This window comes from Rattus rattus, chromosome 7 (assembly GCF_011064425.1).
Source record: "Rattus rattus isolate New Zealand chromosome 7, Rrattus_CSIRO_v1, whole genome shotgun sequence".
NCBI lineage: Eukaryota > Metazoa > Chordata > Mammalia > Rodentia > Muridae > Rattus > Rattus rattus.
This window is the reverse complement of record NC_046160.1, coordinates 105129331-105154873: the sequence shown is the minus strand read 5'-3', so window position 1 is coordinate 105154873 and position 25543 is coordinate 105129331. Positions and strand designations below refer to the sequence as shown.

The window sequence follows — 25543 nt, the reverse complement described above, 5'->3', positions numbered from 1 at the left end:
TCTCAGGCGATGTCACTGCTCCTGTTCTGACGCAAATCTTGCCCTGCTGTCTGGGTCTTTCATTGTTCTCTTATCTTCAGAGTTCCCTGTGCTGGGAGCATTCAGAGTTCACAACCCTTTGCCAAGAATACAATGACTATATGCAACTGCTCAAAAGCCAGACTTTGCATGTCATTATTTTTACCCAACAATGGATAAAATATGTGTAGGGTTGGTTTTTTTTTTAATCTATTACCCATCCCCCACTGGAGAGAGAAACTGTGTCTCCTCTGCCCTGTGCCCCTGCTACCTAATCAATGTCCTAATTCACAACTCACACCTCGGGTCTCTACAGTTTAACTCCTTCATTCCCATTTGCCCAGGTGACATCTCTCAAGTACTTTAATGAAAGGCTTTGCTTCTAGAGCTGCACAAGCTTGTGGCGTGAGTCATAACTGTGCACGTACACACACACACACACACAGAGAGAGAGAGAGAGAGAGAGAGAGAGAGAGAGAGAGGAGTAGAATTCTTTGTGTGACTCATTTTGCTTCAAAAGCAATATGGAGAATAAAAACAAAAGTAATGATAACGTTTTCTAATCCCAATGCCCTTAAGCACAGGCACCAGATAGCGCAATGTGATCCATTGCTTAAGCCACCCACAGACCTCCCATCCTCATCCTCAGGGCCCTGCTTAGCCTCTGGTGGTTACTCACTGCAGAGTACAGTTGAGAGAAATGCTCTTATTCTTAGGGTGGTTCCTTCCCTCCTTATACACAGCTTCTCTCCTCCATAGTGAGAAACGATGGACCAGCCCCTGCACTAGGTCATTCCATGTTGTTTCCGGTGGTCTGAAAGGTCCCTCCTTTATCTACATGTCCAAAAAGGAACAGAGTCTGAAATTACAGAAGCCCTGGTGTTCACCACACTAGGCATTCTGGATACAAAAGAAGCTATAAATGTGTGGCTTACTCGGCCTCTTTCCTTTATCTTGAGGGCCAGATATAACCCTGGTAAATTTAAGTTCTGAAGTACAGGCAAGAAAATTAGATGTTCCGTGGAAAGACATTCAAGTGAATGAAAGGCTGGAGTTGGATGGATCTCAAGACCAAAATGTCAGGACTGATTCTGGCAATCATTTTCTGAGCTAATTGGGTGAATCTCTCACAGCTTCAATTTTGATTATTACTACTGAAAATAGAGACAAATAAATAAATGACCAAACTTTTCATCTCCCATTTCAAGGATATTGTAAAAAAAAAAAATTAATGAGATAGAAACTTTTAATTCAACCAGTGCCTCCTAAGAGTGAATGACTGGTGCACTGTCATAGTTAGTGTTACCACCACCACCACCACCACCACCACCACCACCACCACCATCCTCATCATCATCCCTCTGACTCCATTTAGCACCTTAACTTTTTTGTGTGTTGTACTACTGCCACCTACCGGCAGATCGAGTGAATAGGACTCAGGCTTAAACATTAGGGTTTACATTTGCTTAGATGGGTATTCACTTGGACTGAAGTCAGAAAAAATGTGCATGCTTTTAAAAAAAGAATCAAACAGAAATGATCACACTTGTTATATTTGGCAAGGAGGATTCAGCCCCAACCTTGAATAAATGGGGCAGAAATGAGCCCAAGGTCTAGATTAAGAGAAACTCAACCAGGTGGTCTCATCCATTTTTTATTAGTCCAAATATGTTTCGCATGTAACAAGCCATGCCCCTATTAACTTCCAGGCATAAAATGGAAACATTTAGGGCAAGCTGTGGACTGACTGTCAGAATTGGAGAAAGTGTGACATTTTGAAATACCTGAGACAGAAAATTGGCTCTGCCGTCAGCAGCAACTGGTCAGTGGAATTGGACAGAGGGCCTGGCTGGTCATCTTTCTGAGTTCTAAACTCTGCGGTCACTACCAGAGGATCTACAGCATTTCCTCTCCAACTTGACAAAAAGACAAAATGTTCTTCTTCTTCTTTCAGATCATCATCAGAACCTTCTAGTTAGGCATTCCATGGGGCAATAGAAACCAGCCATTGGTATGTTCCGTGGCCATGCTGAATTTCCTCTGGCAGTGTGCCAAAATTCTTATAGCAATCAGGAAGGCTGATTGACCTACATCCAGGAAATAAAGTGATGGTTTCATTTAAGGCCCATAAGTGAAACCTGCCCATTTCAATAGGAATGTCTGTCTACAGAAAGTCAATGGAGCACCAACTGCAAGAACAATGGGACAGAAATGTTTTGTCAAGACCGCTGAACTCAGGTTTCCCTTCAAAAGCCAGGAAATCACAAGGCAGCCCACTGAAATACTCCTTTGTCACAGTGTAACTTGGGACTTGATAATGATGGCGGGAGATCTTGGAGTGTCTGGATTTATGTGCCTTTGGAGTAAGAACTTGATATGTTTTAATATACATTAAGCTATAAATAAATTTTTGATATGATGAAAGGTCTTAGAAAAATGAGAACGTGTACATAAGGAAAACTATAAGGCAGAATATAAACTGGAAACATCTATTTGGAAGGCTGTTACACTCACCACTATACCACCAACACCACCCAGAGCAATCTATCGGAATTCATAACTTTCAATTCCCAAGCTCCGTCATTGACCCAAAAGGGGCAGCTTCAAATTTTACCCACATTCAGGTGTTATCCTGTGCAACCATTCAGTCCGTAGCTATTAGCTGGAATCCACACCACTCCCCCACTGGCTCTTAGGTTGCATGCTTGGCCCACAGCTTGTGGAGCCTTTCTGAAAACTGTGTACACTGTAGCAGATGGCGCCTGAACAGTAGAAGGAAGTCAGTATGAGTGAGCTTGTGAAGGTGGTGTCTGCTTCCCACCTACTCTGTCCACTTCCCATTGCTGTAATGTAAAAGCAAATGTCACGTACTCCTGCCAGCATGGATCAAGGTGTTTCCAACTTCCGTGCCTGCACAATCATGATGCACTGAGACCTGAAATTGTGAACCAAAGTAAATAAACCCTCCCTTCTTTTCCCCATGAGTGTATTTATTTCTTTACTTTACATGCCAGTCACTCCTCCCCTCCCAGCTCCGCCCTCACAAATCCCTCCTCCCATTACTCCTGCTTCTTCCCCCTCTTGAGCACCCCCTAGCCCTGGGACATCAAGTTTCAGTAGGACTAAGTGCATCCTCTCCAATTGGAGAGGCAGTCCCGCTAGGAGAAGGGGTCCAGTGGCAGACAACAGAGTCAGAAACAGTCCCCACTCCAACAGTTAGAGCACCCACATGAAAACCAAGTTGAACATGTGCTACAAACATGTAGGTCCAGCCCCTGCATGCCCTTTGGTTGGTTGTTCAGTCCCTCTGAGCCCCTACAGGCCCAGGTTAGTTGACTCTGTAGGTTTTCTTCCAGTGTCCTTGGCCCTTCCAGCTCACTCAATCCTATCCCGCACTCTTCCGCAAGACTCCTCGAGCTCCGCCTGCTGTTTGGCTGTGGTTCTCTGCATCTGTTTCCATCCAATGCTGAATGAAGCCTCTTGGGAGACAGTTAAACTCCTCCTTTTTAAGGTGTTCTGTCTGGTTTTCCATCACAGCTATGCCCAGGCCTTCCAGATTGGTGAGTTTAGAAGGACATTGCTTTCCAGCCGACTGTGGTTAGGTTATCCCAAGTTTAGGCTGAAAACAAAGTAGTGCATATGGTGTAAATTAACTACACCTCAAATAAAAACCTGGAAAGGATCTACTGTTAATGTAAGGATAAGAATAGAAACAAGAATTATAATCGTGGCAAAATTATCAATAAGAATAAACATGAGGGTGAGTCTTTAAAGAGCCATGAAGCAGACATTTAATTCATGCTACTTGTATTGTGGTAAGAAGTTTTATTCCAACTATCATACCCTGTTTATTGTTGAGCTACTTTGTGTTTCTCTGTCTGTACCCTAACGTATTTAAAGTATTGTTGAAAACTTCTAGAAGTTTTGTTCATACCGAAAATCACAAAGGAGTTTTAAGAGGCTTGTTGGAGTCTGCAATGTCCAGGCACTTGGAGAAATTCATTTTATTAAATGCATAAGCTTTTTAGCATGATCAACTAATGAGCAAACACTTAGAATGATGGTTATTATTTGTGTCTTGAAGTCACCAATGGGTTCATAACATCAATAATTTAGTTATTAAGCAAACATTGGGTAGTTAATTTGAAAAGCTTTCCTACATAGCTAGCCTTAAGGTTCTAGGAACCCTTTGATAGTTATGCATTAGCCCTTCTATAAGAAGGTTTTGTAAGCACTTAGCAGCCTCTCTCAGTAGGAATAGCGGACCCTACTTGGCCCAGATAGGTGAGGATGCTGTCCTCATTTCTAGTCTCCAACTACAGGAAGACTCTGCTCTCTATTTCTGTCTTGGGTCTCATTTTTATTTCTACAATACTTCCATAGTTAGTCCTGTGTTTCTAACTGTATCTGCTTCACTTTCCCTATCCTTAACAAACTGTCAATGATTCCCATTATGTTGACTTCCCTGTAAAGATCCGACAATCCCTGTCTTCACTGATGCTGTGGCATGAATGGGGGTTTACGGTACCAGCATGTTCTTTGATTGCCTAATCCACATTCAAGCCATTTTAAGAAGAACAAACATAAAATTCAGGGCTCATGCACCCTACACAGGTAACAGTATGGCTAGGCTGACCAATCCATTCAATCAAGTGTTACTGGATTGGATACGCCCGTCTCTCTTTAAATATAAGTTTTTATTTCCTATTGCCTTAAACACTCTTCCTCTATACTGTAGCAAATGTGACTGCCTAGACATTCTAACAGCTTCCTGACTTGGAGGCAAAGGTGTTTCTCCTAGCTCAGGATTTTCACAGAACTCCCATGAAAGATCTAGAACATGCGAGAGGGTGTTCATGTCCACTCTGTGGCTGGAGATGGTAGAGAACTCCCCTTGACTCGCTTTGGTTCCCATCAACTTCAATAGCTACATAGTTGGAGTAGGAGGTTCCAAAAGCAGAAGAAGGTTATGTGTGATCAATAGGGGAGATTGGCATAATTTAAATTTCTCCATAAACGACCCAACTTATGTTGAAATTCTTATTATAAAATGAGGAATTAACCCGTAAAACAATGCCAAAGATCCCGAAACTATTATTATCTGAAACCTGCTCTAGTTCCATTCTTTTTTTTTAAGATTTACTTATTTATTTTTTTTATGTATACCAGTACACTGTAGCTGTCTTCAGACACACCAGATCCCATTACAGATGGTCATGAGCCACCATGTGGTTGCTGGGGATTTGAACTCAGGTCCTCTGGAAGAGCAGTCAGAGGTCTTAACCGCTGAGCCATCTCTCCAGCCCTCTAGTTTCATTCTTACAACTGTGAGAAAACACCCCTGACAAAAAGCTACTTAGAGAAGAAAGGAATTTCTTTGGCTTACAACTTCAGGTGCTGTAGTCTGTCACATCAAGGAGGTGACAGCTGCAGAAGCTTCCCGTAGCTGGTGCCATCCACGGGCAAGAACAGAGCACATACATTCTCACTTGCTTGCTGACTTGGATTCAATGCCAATTGAATCATTCTTGTACACTTCAAGACCCGCTGACTAGAGAATGGTGGCACCCTCGCTGGGCTGGGTCTTCCCGTTTCAATTTTTAAAAAAAATGTCTCCAGACATGCCAACAAGCCAAAGCAATGTAGACAATCCCCATCGAGACTCTTTTCAAGTGACTCCAGATTGTCACGTTGAAAATTACAGAGAGCTTCACACTGTGCACCTTATTAAATCCCAGATATATAAGTGCTCAGCCTCTGCATTTCATCTAAGACCAGTCTTGCGGAAAGTTAATAATAGTTCAGTAGTATAATTCTGAGTGAAGTTCATCATAAAGCAATATAGATTTTTTTAATTGTTGTATTTGAGGGGATTATAATATAATTGTATTTTCTCCTTATATTTCCCCCTTCTAAACCCACCCATATACCTCTTTTACATTAATGGTCTATTTTTCATCAATTACTGCTATACACTGTGTGATTTGAATAAGAATGGCTGCTATAGGCTCATATGTTTGAATGCTTAGTCACTAGTGAGTGGAACTGTTGGAGGAAATTTAGAAGGATAGGGAGGCGTGGTCTTGCTAGAGAAATGTGTCACTGGGGATGGGCTGTGAGGTTTCAAAAGCGCACACCTCAATCGGGTGTCTTTTACTCTGCTTGCTGCCTATGGATCAGAATGTAAAGCTACCGCTCTAGTGCCATGCACCTCTGCTTCCTGCCGTAATAATGATGGACTAACCCTCTAATACCGAAAGCAAGCCCAATTAAATGCCTTCTTCATAAGAGTTGCCTTGGTTACAGTGTTTCTTCACATCAATAGACCGGGACCTAAAACACACACACACACACACACACACACACATATATATATATATGACAATAGGACACATGTGTGTGTGTACATAGATGTATATACACATATATTCCTAAATGGAAAAATATACTTGCTCTATATAATGTTACTTGTAAGTATGTTTCTCAAAGCTGACCATTGGTATAGGATAACTAATTGGTGCGCGCTCCTCACTGGGGCAGACTTTCTCCTGCTCTCAGCATTCTTTAGGTGCCTGCACTTCCTTATGGAAGGTTGAAGCCCCGTGGACCTTCTCACATCCATGTTAACATGTCTCCTACTCTTGTTCTTGTTCAGCTCATGTTCAGACAGTCACGTCGATGAGACTCTTTGGCTTTAACTCCTGACTTTCCTAGGAGACTCGATCTCACAGCAAATCCACTGCTCCTCTGGCTCTTGTGATCTCCGGGGTCCCTCTTCCACAATGATCCCTGGGCCTTAGGTGAGGGAGCTGTGCTACAGACATATCCGTTTAGGCTGGGGCCCATTCTGATTGGCTGTGCTTTGTTTCTGTAACGGTCTCCATCTTTTGCAAAGAGATTATTCTTCGATGCAAGCTGAGGCAATATTGTTTTGAAAAGAATGCTTTCTGTGTATACATGACAAATTTCTATTTCTATTTCTATTTCTATTTCTGTGCTACAATTTAAAGAGCTAAAGTCATATGTGTCTGAGAAACTAAGAGGTTGGAGTATGTATTTTGAGCTTCTGGCACTGCCAACACCTAAAGTTGACTGGCAGCAAATCAGATTTTGCCCTTTAGCCGCATCTTTTTCTCCTAGACCATAATAAAACCTAGATTTACATTTAAGTGTGATCATGCAAAGATAAAACTTTAGTGACATTAAGTCTTAATTCAGACTCTTTCATGAATAGAGACTGAGAGAGAGACAGAAACCGAATTAAAAAAAAAAACAAAAACAAAAACAAAAAAAAACAAAAACAAAAACAAAAACCTAGTCACAGAGCAGCGCCTTGGAGGTCCAGTGGATCTGGGTCTTGCTTCAACAGTGTTTGGACGGAACAAAGCCGGGGACTCCCACTTTAGTTAGCTTCCAGCCGCCTTACAAGTCTCTCCAGTCACAGCCTCCAGGACCATCTCCTTGCTGCCTTTAGTTCCTAAGCAGCACTGTCTTCGCTGTTAGCCCCATACTCCGGATCAGCGATGACCTCAGATTCGTGAGAATTATTCCACCGAAGGGGAAACAGCCATGAGCCGCCTGGGTCAACTTAGACCTGTGGTCCTCCTACACCTACCTCTCTCTGCGCTTCTTTTTTGATCGGGATGATGAGGCTTTGGAGGGCATAGGCCACTTCTGCGAACTGGCCGAGGAGAAGCACGAGGGCTGCAGAATGATCACGGTGAATGTACACTCTTCCAGGATGAGCAGAAGCTGTCTCGAGATGAACGAGGTAAAACTCAGGAGGCCATGGAAGCTGCCTTGGCTCTGGAGAAGAACCTGAACCAGGCTCTCTTGGATCTGTATGCCCTGGGTTCTGCCTGCACAGACCCTCACTCTGTGACTTCTTAGAAAGCTACTTCCTGGATAAGGAGGTGAAGCTCATGAAGAAGATGGGCAACCTGACCAACCTCCCTAGGCTGGCAGGGCGACAACCAGCACAGACTGCCGTGCCCCAGGTATCTCTGGGCGAGTATCTCTTGGAGTGCCTCACTCTTAAGCTCAACTCAGAGGCCTCTGTGCCTTCCAAGGGGCTCCCTCCTCGGCTCTGCACCAGCCGCCTCAGGACCTCCGCCTGAATGAACCTCTCAAGCCACTAGGCAGCTTTGTAACCGCCCTGGAGCCTCTACCAAGTCTTGGACCAAGTGAAAATAAAGCTTTTTGAAACAGAAAAAGAAAAAAAATCTAGCTACATATTAAAACTTTTAAGCATGTGATGACAAGCCACAGAAACACCAAATAAATGACTATATAGCATGGCTAACCATCTGATAGGAGGTAATTGAATGTTTCATAGACATTTTTACCCAGGAGTGATAGAAGTCTTAGTAAAACTAAAATTAAAACTTTGTTCTCTTTATGGGACAAGGACGTGCCTGGTCCCATCAGTAGATGAGAAGTTTTGCCTCTTGCTGAATTATTATTTTTTTTAATGGTAGAAGTAGATTCTCACTGAGCCAATATTTTTCCCAACCTGTGATTTCTTCAGTTGTCACACATTTTTTTTCCTTTCTTTTCCTGTTTCTCACGAGAATTACTTGGTTTATTTTTTTGTATAAAATACTTCACTTTATATAATAAAACAATTTCCTTATTATCTGTATGTGTTTTATATTTTTTATTTTAAGTATTTTAAGTCCATTTTAATTTTTAAGTGTATGAGTGCATACTGCATGTATGTCTGCACACCGAATGTGTGCCTGATGCCACCAGAGGCCGAAGAGGTTGTTAAATCAGCTGGAGCAAGAGCTACAGACGGTTGTGAGCTACCATATGGAGGTTGCGAATCAAACTCAGGTCCTCTGGGAGAGTTAGTACGTGCTCTGGAGATGATCCACCTCTCTGATCCCCAAATTTACATATTAAATAACAGAATTATTTGATAATGTTTTAAACAAAAGAAAAATCCTTTCCCACTGCTTGGAACCCAGAGCCTTGCGCTCGCTAGGCAAGCGCTCTACCGCTGAGCTAAATCCCCAACCCTGAAGCAGTGTTTTAAGACAACTTTTTTTCTTTCTTTTCTCCTTCTTTTATTGAAAATAGATTTGGAGGTGGCAGTCCTTTTAGCTCCACAGAGACAGCCTGCCAGGAGAAGTGAGAATCGGAGAGGGACGGGGCTACTCTGTACCTCTCGGAGGAAAAGCGACTGAACCTGAGCAAAGGAGCGCCTAAGACGTGGAGAGACAAAACGTCTTCGTATGAATTCTTTGTGCAAACCTGCTGGGACGAGCACAAGAAGAAGTACACGGATGCTTCTGTCATCGCCTCAGAGTTCAGTAGGAAGTGCTCAGAGAGGCAGAAAACCAAGTCTGCTAAAGAAAGGGGGGAAATTGAAGACATGGCATGGGCTGGTGTGAAAACCTACATCTCCCTGCCCACAGGGAGACCCAAAAGAAGTTCAAGGACCCCAGTACACACAAGCAGCCTCTTTCTGCCTTCTTGTTCTGCTCTTAACATCACTGAAAGATCAAAGGAGAACATCCCGGCTGGTCCGCTGGTGATGTTACAAAGAAACTAGGAGAGATGCGGAACAGCACAGCTGCCAGTGAAGAGCGGCCCCATGACAAGGAAAACGCCAAGGTGAGGGAAAAGCACAGGAAGGATGCTGCAGCAAACAGAGCCAAAGGAAACCAATATGCAGTGGGAAAAGGGGGTCATCAACGCTGAAAAGAGCAAGAAAAAAAGAAGGGAGGAGAAGATGAGGAGAAAGAGGAGGAGGAGAAGACAAGGAACATGGAGTTGATGATGATGCTGAAATGGGTTCCAGTGCATTTTTTTCTTGTCTATAAAGAACTTAAGCCCCCTGTTCACAACTCGCTCATTTTAAAGAGAAGAAACTGAAATGTTTGCATTTGTTTTTAAACTATGCAGTGTGTCTTTTTTGTATAGTTAACAAATGTCTTTATAGTTGATGAATGTCTTTAGATAGTCCTGTCCTGGTGGTATTTTCAATGGCCACTAACTTTGCTCAGTACAGTCTGAGGTTTATAAATTGACATTGAAATTTAAAGCAGGTTTGTATTGGTTCACAGCACAATTTAGTGATCTGTGGAGGAGGTAGGGTTTTTTTGGGGAGGGAGGAATGGGTTGGTAGGTTTTGTTTTGTTTTTCTCATTTCCAGTTGTCTTTGATGCAGCTTGTACAAATTGTTGTTCTGCTAACTGAATACCACTCTGTAATTACCAAAAAACAAAAAAACAAAAAAAAACCCCTGCTGTTTTGTTGACATTCCAAATGACTGTGAGTAAATACAATTTTTTATATAAAACGAGATAGTTTTTTTTAACTTCTCACATAATATATCCTGATTATGGCTTCTCCTCCCTCTGCCCCTCCCAGCCCCTCCCCACTTCCCTCCCCTCCTATCAAATCTACTCCCTTTCTGTCTCTCATTAGAAAAGAAGAGGTTTCTAACAGAATATATATATATATATGTAACAAAAATAATATAAGATAAAACAAAAAGTATCTCATTAGAGTCAAACAAGACAAAGAAACAGAAGGAAAAGAATCCAAAGAAGGCATAAGAATCAGTCATGCAAATGTTCACACACTCCATAACATATATACCCAGAGAACCTGGGGCTGACGTGTACAGGCCATGTGCATAGCATCTCGGATGACTTTTTCCCAAGAGGGCAGATAGCACAAATGTCTTCAGTAACTAATCAAGTTCGGTCTTAAGTTGATGGAGTTAAAAGCAAAGCCCAAGTCTCACTACCTAAAAGGGTAACATAATGGATTATTTTAGAAAGGAAAGTTGTTTCTTGCTACACTTTGTGATGATTGATTCTGAATCTACTTCAAGCATACGAGGGGATATCAGTTATAAAGTTGCATGCCTCCTCGGCAATTTCAGAAGACCCTGAAACTGAAACTTTAAGGGTACATCCTTAAAGCCCTAAGCAGCTCATCTTATTCCAACAAGCATTCTCATTTTGCACCTTAGTAAGCTTTAAGAGATGATTCAATTTTTTAAAAAAAAATGCGTTTCCAGGGCTGGGGCAAGTATGAGGACAAGAGTTCAGATTCCCCAACACCCACATGAAAGCCAGGCATGATGGGAAACACCAGCCCAAGCACTAGAGGAAGCAAGGGATTCTGGGACCAGTCTAACTGAAAAGGTGGTTAGATATATGGGCTAATCTAGTCTCAGACTTAGTGAAGAGACACTGTCTGAATAAAAGAAAATAAAGAGAAATAGAGGAAGATACTCAAAAGCAACTTCTGGCCTCCATATACACACAGAGATGTATATACGCACACACATGGGTTTCCATGACAAATGAATAGAAGCAAAGATATATGCCTAGATCAGCCTCCAGCAAATAATTGATTTGAAGCCCAGGAGCAAGGATGAGTTCATACAAAAGTCACTTTTTAGATGCTCTGAAAAAGACTTGTCCCGAATTGAGGGTACAAGTCAGGCTCTCCCAGCAGAGCACACTGTGACTCTCCCATCCGATTGCTGTCTTACCTTAGACAAAGGCCACAGTGACAACCATGTGGAGCGCTGGGTAGTTGTCCATAGCAGCAACCACTGCAGATCTGCTACCCAAGAATTCCTTGAGTTTATTCTCTGGCTTATATCTCCAACCACTGTTCAGTCCCCCAACCATTTGAGATACTTTACATCACTAGGGGAGCAGGCTTATACAAAAACAAGACGGAGTTCCCTCTCTATGGTATCTATATACTCGCACGGAGAATCAGAAAATTAATATAAACCAATGAAATGGTAGACAGTTGCAGATCATCTCTACACCATAAAGAATGTTAAATGATTCAAAGTAAGATAAAATTGATGAGGCTACTTCAGATGGGGAGATAATAGAAAGCTTCTCTAGAGGGTTACATTTAAATTGAAGGTTAAATGCCAAGAAAAAAAAAACAGGTAAGAACCCAAAAGAAGAGCTTCCAGGCTCAGGAAACAGTGAGTCAATGAAGATAGGCTGAGATTCGGCTGGAGAGTTGACTCATAGAGCACTTGCCTTGCAGACACTAGACCCTGAGTTTGACTCCCCAAAGCACACATTAGAAAAAGGAATGGGGTAAAAGAAGGTGGGAGGCAGAAGCAAAATAAGGTAACAGTCAGCCTTGGAACTCAGCGACCACTTGTATAGTGCTTGGTGAACTCCAGACCAATGATAGAACATTGACAGACAGACACATGCACGTACACACACACACACACACACACACACACACACACACACACGCATGCATGTGCACACACACAGGGCAGATAGGGGAAGGGATTGGTCATTGGTTGACTGAAACATGTTGAGGAGATGGGAACGGAATGTAACTAGAAATGGTAAAGTTTGAAGGAAAGAGCACATACAGCCCTAGGGAGTATAACCCATTACCACCTACATCCTTCCATTATTACACATATAACAATATGTTATAAAAGTTAATTTACTCTTCTGTCTCTTTGAGTAGACGGTTAGTTCCTTAAGTACACTGTATCTTATTCATGATAATAATTATAGCTTCCATTTATTGAACTATACCAGGCACTAAACTAGCTACTTTGCATACATTATCTCCAAAATTCACAACAACCCTACCAGGTAAGTATTATTTTTTTTTTTCTTTTTTTTTTTTTTTATTAACTTGAGTATTTCTTATATACATTTCGAGTGTTATTCCCTTTCCCTGTTTCCGGGCAAACATCCCCCTCCCCTCCCCTTCCTTATGGGTGTTCCTCCCCCACCCTCCCCTATTGCCGCCCCCCCCCAACTGTCTAGTTCACTGGGGGTTCAGTCTTAGCAGGACCCAGGGCTTCCTCTTCCACTGGTGCTCTTACTAGGATATTCAGGTAAGTATTATTAACATAATTTTGCAGATTGAAAAAAAATCACCTAAGTGATTTATCCAAGGCCAGAAGCTAGCATGTGGCAAAGCTGGCACTTGAGTTTGTCTCATCTGATTCTGAAATCTAACCCTTTTTTCACTATGCCACATCATCTTAACCTTATCTCAATTAATCACACTGGATGTCCTGGCCAAGGATGCTCAACAAATATCCCTAGGGCCGAATTGGAATGAATCAATAGGATGTATGGAAGCCCACACAGGGAAACTGAACACCAAAGACCACACCTTGGGGTGGGGGTGGGGGGACTTTGAATCCCACACAAGAGGACAATGAACTCACAAGGCTGTAGCACTAGGGAGACTTTGCGTGATGATTGAGGGCCTTGATACCTACCTTCTTGCAGGAAGAATTAAATGTATTGTGGAAATTGTCAGGGAAGGGACTGCACTTAATAAAACAAAATGGAAGCTATGGGGTTTCCTGAAAGCTAATGCATGACACAGTGACACAGCTGCATATCGTGTTCTGGAAAAGAAAAATTAATGGGATTTTAAAGAGAGAGACTGCTCAGTGTGCTTGCAAAATGGAGATACAGAAGAATGCACCCCAGCGATGAGGAGAGAGGAGCAGAGAGCGGGAGGAGGATGGCACTGTTGTAATTGCCTGTAATTTTTCCCCCTCCTCCTCCTGACTTTAATTAGGACACTTGCGAGACACACACATTTGTAAGAGTGACAGAGCTAATTGAAGAAAACCACATGTCTCATCAACAACCAAATCAGGAATAATAATCAAAGCAGCAGAAGCAAAATTGGAAGCCATGGAGCTGTCAAATGCAGAAGGAACTCAAATACAATGAGGCATATAATTTAGAAAAAGCGAGAGGGCTATGCAGAAGCATTAAAAATGAGACATGAAATAAAACAGTTAACTCAGTGCGAGCTGAAACGTTAACTCCCACAATCTGGTCACAATTAAATTTGGTCAGAAATTCATCCAGCCCTTTCAGCTGTGTTCTGGGGGTGCTGCCTTATTCTACCTTGCTGCCTAGAATACCCCTATTAAGTGAAGGCAATTTCCTCCCTCCCTTAGCTGTTGTCTTAGTTAGGGTTATTATTGCTATGATGAAACACCACAACCATAAACAACTTGGAAAACAAAGAATTTACTTAGCTTACACTACCTTATCACTGAAAGAACTCAAGCAGATCAGGATCTGATGCAGAGGCCATAGAGGACTGCTGCTTGCTGCCTTACTCCTTATGGCTTGCTCAGCCCGCTTTCTTATAGAGTGCTCCCCCACTCCCCACCCACTCCTGCCTCCCTGACCTGGCATTCCCCTACACTGAAGCATTAAGCCTTCACAGGATCAAGGGCCTCCCTTCCCATTGATGCCACCCTCTGCTACATATGCAGCTTGAGCCATGGGTCCCTCCAGGAGTATTTGTGGTTGGTGATTTAGTCCCTGGGAGCTCTGGGGGAGGGGGGGGATAGTACATACTGTTCTATCATTGAGCTGGTCATTTCTGTCCCTAGTGGAGCTGGAAAATGACAGGCTGTTATCCCAAACTTTTACTATTCAAAAGTCATTGTTGAGTTTTGCTTTATCCTTGGTGTCCACACCCATAATACTAAGTAGCAAGACAATTTAGAAGAGAATTCTCCTTACATGTTAGCTTCTTGAGTCACGGCACAAGTGCTGCATACTCTTCCCCCTGGCATTCAGCTTTTCTTCTCTCAACAGCTTCCTCTCCAAGTCAGCTCAAGGCAGGCTGAAGTGAGTAGAGGTAACATTTGTTACAATAAAGATATACAAGTGACTGGAGCTGGCCAGCCAGAGCCTCAGCATACTCAAATATCTGGAAGAAAGAAGGCGCTTGATGTTTCTCATGAGTAGAATCTTGAAGATATTTAAATGACCTCCCCACCACATGGAGACAGAGGATGCCTGGAAGAAAGAAACTTCCAGAAAGAAATAAAGAAGATAATTATGTAATGCTCATCACGATATATAAATCCTGATCAAGTCAGCCATTTCTCATGCTTTTGTTGCTTGCAAATGATATTCTAACCATTTATTAATGTAGCAGTAGAAAACATATCAAAAGAGAAATGATGGTAGCCGACATGGTGGAGCATATTTTGAGTGCTGGACACACAGTCCTCTTAATAGTGTAAGACTTTCAGCATCACTACTTTTCTCTTTACCAACTAGAAATAGAGAACGAAGATTTACATAGTTTTTCACAGTCTACCAAAAATAAAATCAGAAGCAGGATATTCTTCGGAAGCTCGTGTTTTCAAAAATTCATCATAAAAAAAAAAGAGACTATAAGAATCTTGTTATTAACCATATTTTATTGGTCAATAAATAAATAGAGAAAACGGTGTGCTTTCCTCCTTCCTCCTCAGCAGACCTTTAAATTTTCCTGAGAATATCATTTATTCTTTTTTTGTCACATCTATCCCCTCCCATATTGCTGTGATTGAACTTGAAACATCCCTTAAAGGCTCGTACCCTGCAGACTTGATTGCCAAATTTTCTGAAGATGATTGTATATGGATCAATCTATTAACAAATCATAATTTGTTGGCATTATGGGGGCTGGTAGAGAGTTAGAAGCAGGTTGCACCTACCTATGGTCCTTGTAGCCTACTCTTCATGAAGGAAAGGGGGCATTGAAAGAACACTATGCCCCTAACACTGTCCTATCTTTCTCTCTCTACTTCTTGGCATATGTAAAGTACAATCCTTTCTCAACGTGATCCAGCTCTGTGGGTGCTGAGCATCGACCTCAGGCTTTAAGGCTTACACAGCAAGCATTTATCCGCTGAGCTATCCCTCTAGCCCTTAGAGACAGCTTTCTTTTAGAAACATTAATCGTTGATCAAGAAGAGGTCCCACAGACATGCCTATAGTCCAGTCTAATGGAGGAAATTCTTTAACTTAAGTTCCCTTTTCCCAGGTGACTCTAGCTTGTGTCTAGTTGGAAGAAAAGACAGCACATTTGGCCCACTGTCAACTCATCACACAAATAACCACATTAGGCCATAACCTTTCCTTTCTTGTTCATCCCAAAATTACATTAGTATTTAGATTAAAATCTTTAAAAATATCAGTCTCTAAATTTCCAATACTTTAAAAGTCTGATGTCTCTTTTAAATGTAAAAATCTCTTAACAGCAAGTTTCTGTAAAATCCAAAACATACAATAGACCTTCTTACTTTAAGAGGCTATAATCAGAGCACAGTTATGAACAGAGCAAAGTAAAACCAAAATTCAGCAGTGTGAACTATTGCAGTGGCCATTATCTAGAACTCATCACAGTTTCCTGGGCTTAAAAGAACATGGGCAGCTTCACTTCTCTAGCTCTTCCATTTGCAAACACACAGCTTGTTTCCCAGACTCTGGCCCACTCCACTCCATACCTGCCACTAGCACAACAGTTATTCTATGTCCTGAGATCGCCAATATGGTGAGGTTCCACTGCAACTGGGTTTCACCTCCACCAATGCCCTCATGACCTCTCTTCACAGACTCTTATCCTGTAATAGAGCAACATGCTTCAGCTCCCTCCTTGACCTCCCTCAGTCCTGCAGCATTCATGCCTCTAAAACCAGTTCCACATGGGAGGCACGTAACACATTGCAAAGTGTGGTTGACATCTTGAATTGCAGCCTTGTCTCACTCGTAGACCATCCTGTTCTCACACATACCATGGTTTCTATTGTTGACCCTGAGGAAATACTTCCAGAAGATTTGACTTTGTTGATGCTGGACTCATATTAATCATATCTGCCTTTTAAACCCTCCGCTAGCCAGTGGAGATTGTCCCAGTAACACAGAGATTACACTTTAGTTTTGATCTCTTGTTCATCACAACTGAGTCTTCAACCCCAGCTGACTAGAAACCACATCAAAACATCGAGTCTCGGCTCTGCCACAGCCCTACTGATACAGATGAGGATTCTCACAGCCAGCCATTAGACTGAAAAGTGGGACCCCAACGGAGGAGTTAGAGAAAGGAGGTGAAGAGGTTTGTAACTCCATAGGAAGAACAACAATATCAACCAACCAGACTCCAGCAGAGCTCCCAAGGACTAAACCACCAACAAAGAGTACACATGGAGAAACCAATGCCTCCAGCTGCATATGGAGCAAAGGATGGCCTTGTCCAGCATCAATAGAAGGAAAAGCTTTTGGTCCTGTGAGGGCTCATTTCCCCAGTGTAGGGGAATGCCAGGGCGTTGAAGTGGGAGTGGGTGGGTGGGAGCAGGAGCATCTTCATAGAAGCAGGGGGAGGGGTGGGATATGGGAGAGGGGAAAGGGGGATAACATTTGAAATGTAAGTACATAAAATATCCAACAAAAATAAAATTTAAAAAAATCAAGTCTTTCATGAACTCTCAAACTTCCATCTAAAGCCAGCTTCTGCCCTCTATGTTCTTCTCAACATTATGGTCCAAGTGTCCATCACAGCTCATTAAGCTATGAACAGTAAATTATTCCACAATATTCCCCCAAAACAACATGGTCAGGTCTATCAGAGCAAGCTCCTACTCTCTGGTACCAATCTCTGTCCTAGCTTTGTTTCTGTTTCTATGATGAAGCTCAAAGCAAACTGAAGTGTGGTGTTACCTTATCTTACAAGTCATACACCATCACTGAGGGAAGCCAAGACAGAAACCCGGGAGCAGGATCCGAAGCAAAGACCATGTAGTAATGTCGCTTACTGGTTTGCTTGTTTTACATGGTTTGCTCAGCTTGCTTTCTTATACAATTCAAGACTACCTTCCCAGAGAAGGCATCATCCACAGTAGGCTAGGCACTCCCACATCAATCATTAATCAAGAAAATATACAATGACCACAGAGATGCCAATGAGCCAATCTGATGACGACAAATTTATCAATTGAAGTTTCCAGTTTCCTCTTCCAGAGTAACTAATTCGTGTCCTGTTGACAGAAATTCTAACAATCATGGGGTTATTGCTGTGTATACACACACACACACACACACACACACACACACACACACCATAGCAAGATATAAATCCTTCTCATTTGTTCCTGGGAAAACAAAAGGTAAGGAGGATGTGAAAAAATAAGTTGCCACATTAGAGAAGAAAGAATATGTGATAATCTACAGACCAGATCTTATGTTTTTCAAGCCTCTCTATATGCCAGTATGATCTACTTAAAGAAAGTTCATCTGGGGCAACTTTATTCTTGCTTAATATAACCCTCTAGCTACCAGAGGAGCTTCGGAGACTGCAAAATCAGAGCATGCAAAGCTATATTTTGTTCTCATCTGGGTTAAGCATGAAACAGGGGAGACAACTGTGCTCTGCTGATGCTTACAATCTTCCTGAGATCACTGCAATTCATTTTAGCATCTTGTTAATATCAGGGAAGAATTGGAAAGGGAGAGGTTTCTGGCAATCAAGAAGAAGCCTAACAGCCATATAATCAATGAGATCCTTGTCATTTCTTAGTACTATTAGAAAAATTAGAAATTTCTACTTGTAATATACTTATACATTTATATTTTCAATAAAAACATTAATACTTTTTTCTAGTTTGGCTTCTGCTTTTTAAAAATTGTAAACTCCACATTCTCATTTTGTTAAGAACAGAAACAAAAGATGAACAGTTTCTTAATAATATAATTAATACACAATACAATGTCTGTATTTGGCTGATCAAGTAGATGAAGAGTTAAGAAAGATGTTCATAATTGATGTTTAAATTGTGTCACCAGTACATCCTTGGAAATCAAAAGAGCTGCACTTTACTACTGTAGCATATTGTTCACCATCTGCCACCTGTGGACCACAGTCATGGAAATGTGATAGGTCACCCAGCTTCCTATTCACATTCACATTAAAGGCTTTTATGAGTATAAATATAGTTAACAGTTCATCACAGGAATGATCTATTTTCTGCACCACTGCCTCTAACTGATGAAATGAAAATTTTAATGAAAAATTTTCTTTGAAACCATGGAATTATAAATAAATGAGAACATCTTCCTAGGAAAATTGAAATATATATATATATATATATATGTTGCATATATTCATATATACTCACATATACACATCTACATATAAATGTAAATATATATATTATTAATATGCCTCCAACTTATTATGCTAGCCTAAGATTCAGCACATAGCTTGATCTTTAAGGTGATTACAAGGCCGAGGTTATATATGCTCCAACTCCAGACACCTCTTCTGCTATGCAGGCTCAACGTGTAGCCAGTTTAAACCTTTAAAATTTATTCCCTTTATACACCAATATCAGCCCCCCTCCCAATACCTTCTCCCATTCTTTTCTGAGAAGGATTTTTATCCCATCCCAAAGCGCATCAAGTCACTGCAGAACCAGGCATTTCCTCTCCCACTGATGCCAGACAAGGCATCCCAGTTAGGAAAATGGGATCCACAGGTAAGCACCTATTCAGCGACAGCTCCTGCTACAGTTACTGGAGGACCTGCATGAAGACCAAGCTGCACATCTGCTGTATAGGGGAGGGGCACATGTTCCAGCCCATGTATGCTCTTGTGTGAGTGGTTCAGTCCATAGAATTATTTTAAAACAAAATTTCCTTTTTAATGTTCATTGGAATCTAATCAATGGAAAATAAAAAGAAACTACAGGGGGAAAAAGCAAAGGACCAAATAAAATATTATCAACCTAGTCACTGTAGATACACTGTGCATAGATTATTGTTTTACACAGAATACCACAGCCTCCAAAGACTGCCATGAAGCACAGACTCATCCTCACCTGACCAAAGGCTCTCTGCAAATTCTTCTTCTTGATAGGAAAATAATCCTACCAGGGGTCAATGATATGAAGTTAGAAAATCAAAAAGTAACAGGCCTGAGTCAGCCACCTATCAGCTCAACTCATTTCTTCTATGATTAAGTGCAGCAGCTCTAGGGCAAGAAATAATGACGCCTGCATCCAATCAAAACTCCAGGGAAAATCAAAACAAACAAATATGATTATTGGATTGAAGCTGTTCTTCTGAAATATCGTTCAAATGCAATGCTTTTATTCACATGAAAATATAGAGAAGCCTCTTGAGACATGAATGTTTTCTTCCTCCATCCCAAAGGGAAGTATGAGAATGCTAGAACTAATGATAAGTTTAACTTCAATGTAAATTTTAGGAGACACTTGCTAAGGTTTTACCAACCTACTTTGAGGCACATGAACTAGATTATTTGAGACTATGTTTTCTGTTCTCTTTATTTTTTAATTGAATTTTGATTATAGCCCAACCACAGTTATCCCCTCCCTCTACTCCTGCCAGTTCTACCCCCACCTCCCTTCTCCCCCAGATCTACTCCCCCTCCATTTCCCTTCAAAAAAGAGTGGGCCTCCAAGAGACAACAATGAAGCACAACAGAACAAGATACAGTAAGACAAGTCAACAACCCTTATATCAAAGCAGGACAAGGCAACCCAATAGGAAGAGAAGAGCTCCAAGAGCAGGCAAAAGAGAGACATACCCACTCCCACTGGCCCACATATTAAGCTAACAGCAAGAAGAAATGTGCAGAGGACCCTAGTCCAGACCAATGCTTACCACTTCAGTCCTATGAGCCTATATGCACCCTGCCTAGTTGATTTAGTAGGAAATGTTCTCCTGGTATCCTCCATCTACTCTGACTCCTACAATCTTTCCTCCCTCTCTTTTGAAAGATCCCCCAAGCTCTCAAAAAGTTGTTCCATTGAGGGGAACAACTCAATGGAGACCTCCAATTTAGACTCAGCATCATGTCTGGCTGTGGATCTCTGTACTAGCTCCCATCTGCTGCCAGGAGAAGGCTCTCTGATGATGACTGCACAAGGCACTGATCTATGACGATAGCAGAATATCATTAGGAATCATTTCATTAGATTTTTGGTTTTGTTTTGTTTCTAGCCAGAATTTGGTTCTATCTAAAGTCTCTGGACTATTTGGTCTCTGGGTCCTGGCCATCCAGGCAGTGTAGGTCATGGGCTTCCTCTCAGAGGATTGGCCTCAAGTTAAACGACTTTGGTTGGCCACTCCCACAAGTTCTGTGCCACCTTTGCCCCAGCATATCTTTCAGACAGGACAGATTGTAGGTCAAAGGTTTTGTGGCTGGGTTGCTATCCAGTTTGTCTTTCTGCAGCTTGCAATGTACCTTACCATGCCAAAGAGACTAGAATATTGGGGTGAAGGCGCCAGCTTGACCTCTTTGCATTCAATGAGCTGTGTGGATGTTGTCCTCCACAATGGGTCTCACTGTCAGTTTTTGGACAGAGCTACCCTCTGTCTTAGCATCAGCCTGATTTGTTTAGGGATCTCAACAGGATTCTCTCTGTCCAAAAACTCAACTAAATGCAACCCTCTCCCACCACTGAAAGTCTTGCCTTGTTACAAATGATGGCCAGTTCACACTTCATATCCGCCATTACTAGGAACCCTTACAGAGGGCATATGCAGGTGCTCATGCATGTGTACATATAACTCTAATGTCACAAATTAGGAATCTAGAGAAGGAACAGCATCTAGTTCCAGACAAGCTGTCTATAAGGAAAGCCTCCACCCAATAGTTCACCAGTTTTCAACCCTTTGAACTATCAGAAAAAAAGAAAAAGAAAAAGAAACAAAAACAATACAAATGAAGTTATATGCTACCATCTGCATGTTTTTTAATTTTTTTATTAACTTGAGTATTTTCTTATTTACATTTCAATGTATTCCCTTTTCCCGTTTCGGGCCAACATCCCCAACCCCTCCCCTTCTATATGGGTGTCCCTACCCATCCTCCCCCATTACCTCCCCCCCCAACAATCACGTTCACTGGGGGTTCAGTCTTAGCAGGACCCAGGGCTTCCCCTTCCACTGGTGCTCTTACTAGGATATTCATTGCTACCTATGAGGTCAGAGTCCAGGGTCAGTCCATGTATAGTCTTTAGGTAGTGGCTTAGTCCCTGGAAGCTCTGGTTGCTTGGCATTGTTGTTCATATAGGGTCTCAAGCCCTTCAAGCTCTTTTTCAGTCCTTTCTCTGATTCCTTCAACGGGGTCCCGTTCTCACCATCTGCATCTTTAAAACATACATTCATTCCTTCTAAAAGGTTCTCTGTTGTGGTACATCTACACAATGGAATATTACTCAGCTATCAAAAAACAACGAAGTTTATGAAATTCGTAGGCAAATGGTTGAACTGGAAAATATCATCCTGAGGAGCTAACCTAATCACAGAAAGACATACATGGTATGCACTCATTGATAAGTGGCTATTAGCCCAAATGCCTGAATTACCCTAGATGCCTAGAACAAATGAAACTCAAGACGGATGATCAAAATGTGAATGCTTCACTCCTTCTTTAAAAGGGGAACAAGAATACCCTTGGCAGGGAAGAGAGAGGCAAAGATTAAAACAGAGACTGAAGGAACACCCATTCAGAGCCTGCCCCACATGTGGCCCATATATATACAGCCACCCAATTAGACAAGATGGATGAAGCAAAGAAGTGCAGAAGTGTAGATCGCTCCTGAGAGACACAGCCAGAATACAGCAAATACAGAGGCGAATGTCAGCAGCAAACCACTGAACTGAGAATAGGACCCCCGTTGAAGGAATCAGAGAAAGAACTGGAAGAGCTTGAAGGGGCTCGAGACCCTATATGTACAACAATGCCAAGCAACCAGAGCTTCCAGGGACTAAGCCACTACTTAAAGACTATACATGGACTGACCCTGGACTCTGACCTCATAGGTAGCAATGAATATCCTAGTAAGAGCACCAGTGGAAGGGGAAGCCCTGGGTCCTGCTAATACTGAACCCCAGTGAACTAGACTGTTGGGGGAGGGCGCAATGGGGGAGGTGGGGAGGGAACACCCATAAGGAAGGGGGGAGGGATGTTTGTCGAAACCGAAAGGGAATAACACTCAAATGTATATAAGAAATATTCAAGTTAATTAAAAAAAAAAGAAAGAAAGAAAAGGAAAAAAAAATAGTGGGCTGGGATACAAGTACTCACATTGGAGAAAATATCACATAAAAAAAAAAAAAAAAAAGGTTCTCTGTTTTATTCTTACAACTCAGCATTGCTTCCCTGACATTCTACATTCAAAGGCCAAGTAAATATAAAAGTTGTATTGTAGTACTAAAATAGAGATTCTCCCAAGAAGGCAGGGGCATTCTTGTATTTCACCCTAAATAGGTAACCAATAAATAGTTATTAACTGAATAAACAACTAAGAGAAATGTTAAAAGCAAAATATATAAAAGCTAAAACTCTTTAGATCATCTTTTGACCTCTACTTACTGAATAACCCCTCTGCATATCAAGTGGAAGTCTGTGATACTGCTTATCCTTGCGTACCCAAGCAAAGAGTCCTGAAGATTACTAAGACCCTGTTACAGTGTGAATATGTAAAATATCTCTGTACACTCATGTGTCTAAGCATTTAGCACATGAGGCATGTGGAGCTATTTTGAGGAGCTATGGAATGGTTAGGTGAAGGATCTACATGGAGGAAATAAGTTAATGGGGATGGGTCCTTAGGTATGTATTATCCCTGGCTGCTTCTTGGCAGGCTCTCTTTGCTTCTTGGCTAGGAGCTTTCCCCTGTACATGTCCATGACATCATGAATGCTGCCACCCCTTTCCTGTCTTCCCACTTTTTCAAACTATGACCAAAAGTAAGTCTTTCTTCTCTTAAACTGCTTCTTTATAGATATTTGGTCTCAGAGACTAGAAAAGTGCTAATACAAACAATTGAGTCAATGCTATACAGAAAGCTCCATTGGGCCTGATTAAAACTACCCTGAATACACAGACATGAGTATCCATAAAGGAGGAGGATTATTTGATCATTGGCAGCTAATGATTTTAGATGCAAGCAGGAAAGGACCAAACTAAGAATGGCTTAAACAATAAAGATATTGAATTTTCTCAAACAGCAAAAGTGTCCACGTAGGCTGTCCAGATCTGAGGCAACTATTGAAGAACTTTATCCACCTGTGAGACTGTGCTTAGCATAAAGGTCTCTAGGCTTTCAAGGTAACTGCCATAGCTCCAATTGTGGGAACATTGAACATAACTCCACAGTAACAAAAATGGAATTGGTCTCATCACCAACTATGAGCTCATTAGAGGGAAAAAATCCAACTTCCTATATCACCAAATTTGTGTTGCATGGCTTGCTCTTAGGCTTATCCCCAAAACTATGACCCAAAGAGAACTGGACTCTGCTGCCTACCTTCAACAAAACAGGATTTGTTCTCTAAGGTTGAGAAGTAGTCTGTCCACCTCTCCTGGTGGGATCAGGGGGGTAATGAGTTTCTAAAACTGAAGGATAGAGTCGAAATTTAAGGATAGACAGCAAGTAAGAGCTTACTCAACCTCTTTTGAGAGTCAGTAGGGCTTCAGTTTGTACCTTGGTTCCTTTTGCACCTAAAAAGGTGTTTTGGTTCCTCTTGTGCTTCTGTGACAAAAATCCTTGACAGAACAGTGTAAGCAAAGAGAGATTGGATTTGGCTCATGGTTTCAGAAGCATCTGTCCATCACAGCAGGGAAGGTGAAGCAGACCCACCCACAGGGTGGAGAGGGGGAGGGGGAGCCAGAACCAGGGACAAGCTGCAAATTCTACCCCAGTGGCCTGTTTTTACCAGTTACCTTCCTCCAAGCAGTGCCACCAACTGGGAACAAGAACTCAAAATATGAAGTCTTGGAGAACATTTCAGATTGAAATCTTAATACTTAGACTTATTCTTATTCTTAAGATGGTTGAGTGAGCATTATCCCAACCAAAAATCATTGTCTATACCCTAGAAATTAGGAAAAGAGTCAGATTTTGGTGTATTTACATTTGTATTTATAAATGTATATTCATATACACATATACATATGTATGTGGGTATATACAGATATGGGAGGACAGATACATGTACACAAGCATACATATGTTCATGTGTAAGCGCGCGCACACACACACACACACACACACACAGGTTTATGTCATCTATTTTTCATGGCTTTAACAGTCATCTGAACCTAAAACAATCCCATAGAATTACCTTAAGAGAAAAGGCCTCCCTTGCTAGGCACTTACTCAGTTATGCAACAGACCATGTGATGGCTTCAGTCTATTTACCCAGAGACTTTCCCATCAATCAGCAACACTGAAAATAATTACAGCTTCATTTAAATACGTGCTAAATATCCCAAAGCTAACAAAGGATGGAATTAGATCCAATCCTGGCTTCCTCTCCTTAGGTTTGCAAAGAGCGGTTTCAACCGGTGTCCAACACCCTGGAAGCCCTCGTTTGGTCTGAAAGCCATTAGACCACAGTTATCAACTAATGAGGCAGTAAGTGTTTGGAAGCAGCTTAAACTACCTCAGCAGATCCAAGTTAAAATAAGGGAAATTAGTAGTAAAATCAAATTGGTTTAAACTGCGAACTGAGTGTGAAACTATTCCCCTGAAAAATAAATTATTGGGTCAAGTTGCTGCACAGAAGAAGAGCTAAATTTGCAGGAGAAAAAAATGTTCCTTTTAATGAATTTCATTCTTTACAAGGTAGTGTATCCTAGACTGATTGTCTACACGGCTTCTTTATTCGTGGGGAAGGGGGTGGGAGAAGATATCCAGACAGGTAAGTAG

General features: G+C 41.7%; 1 pseudogene; it reads left to right on the top strand.

Annotated features, from left to right (window-relative positions):
• The first annotated feature begins 8729 nt into the window (after nt 1-8729).
• LOC116906172 overlaps nt 8730-25543 on the top strand; it is a 50301-nt pseudogene continuing 33487 nt past the window's right edge.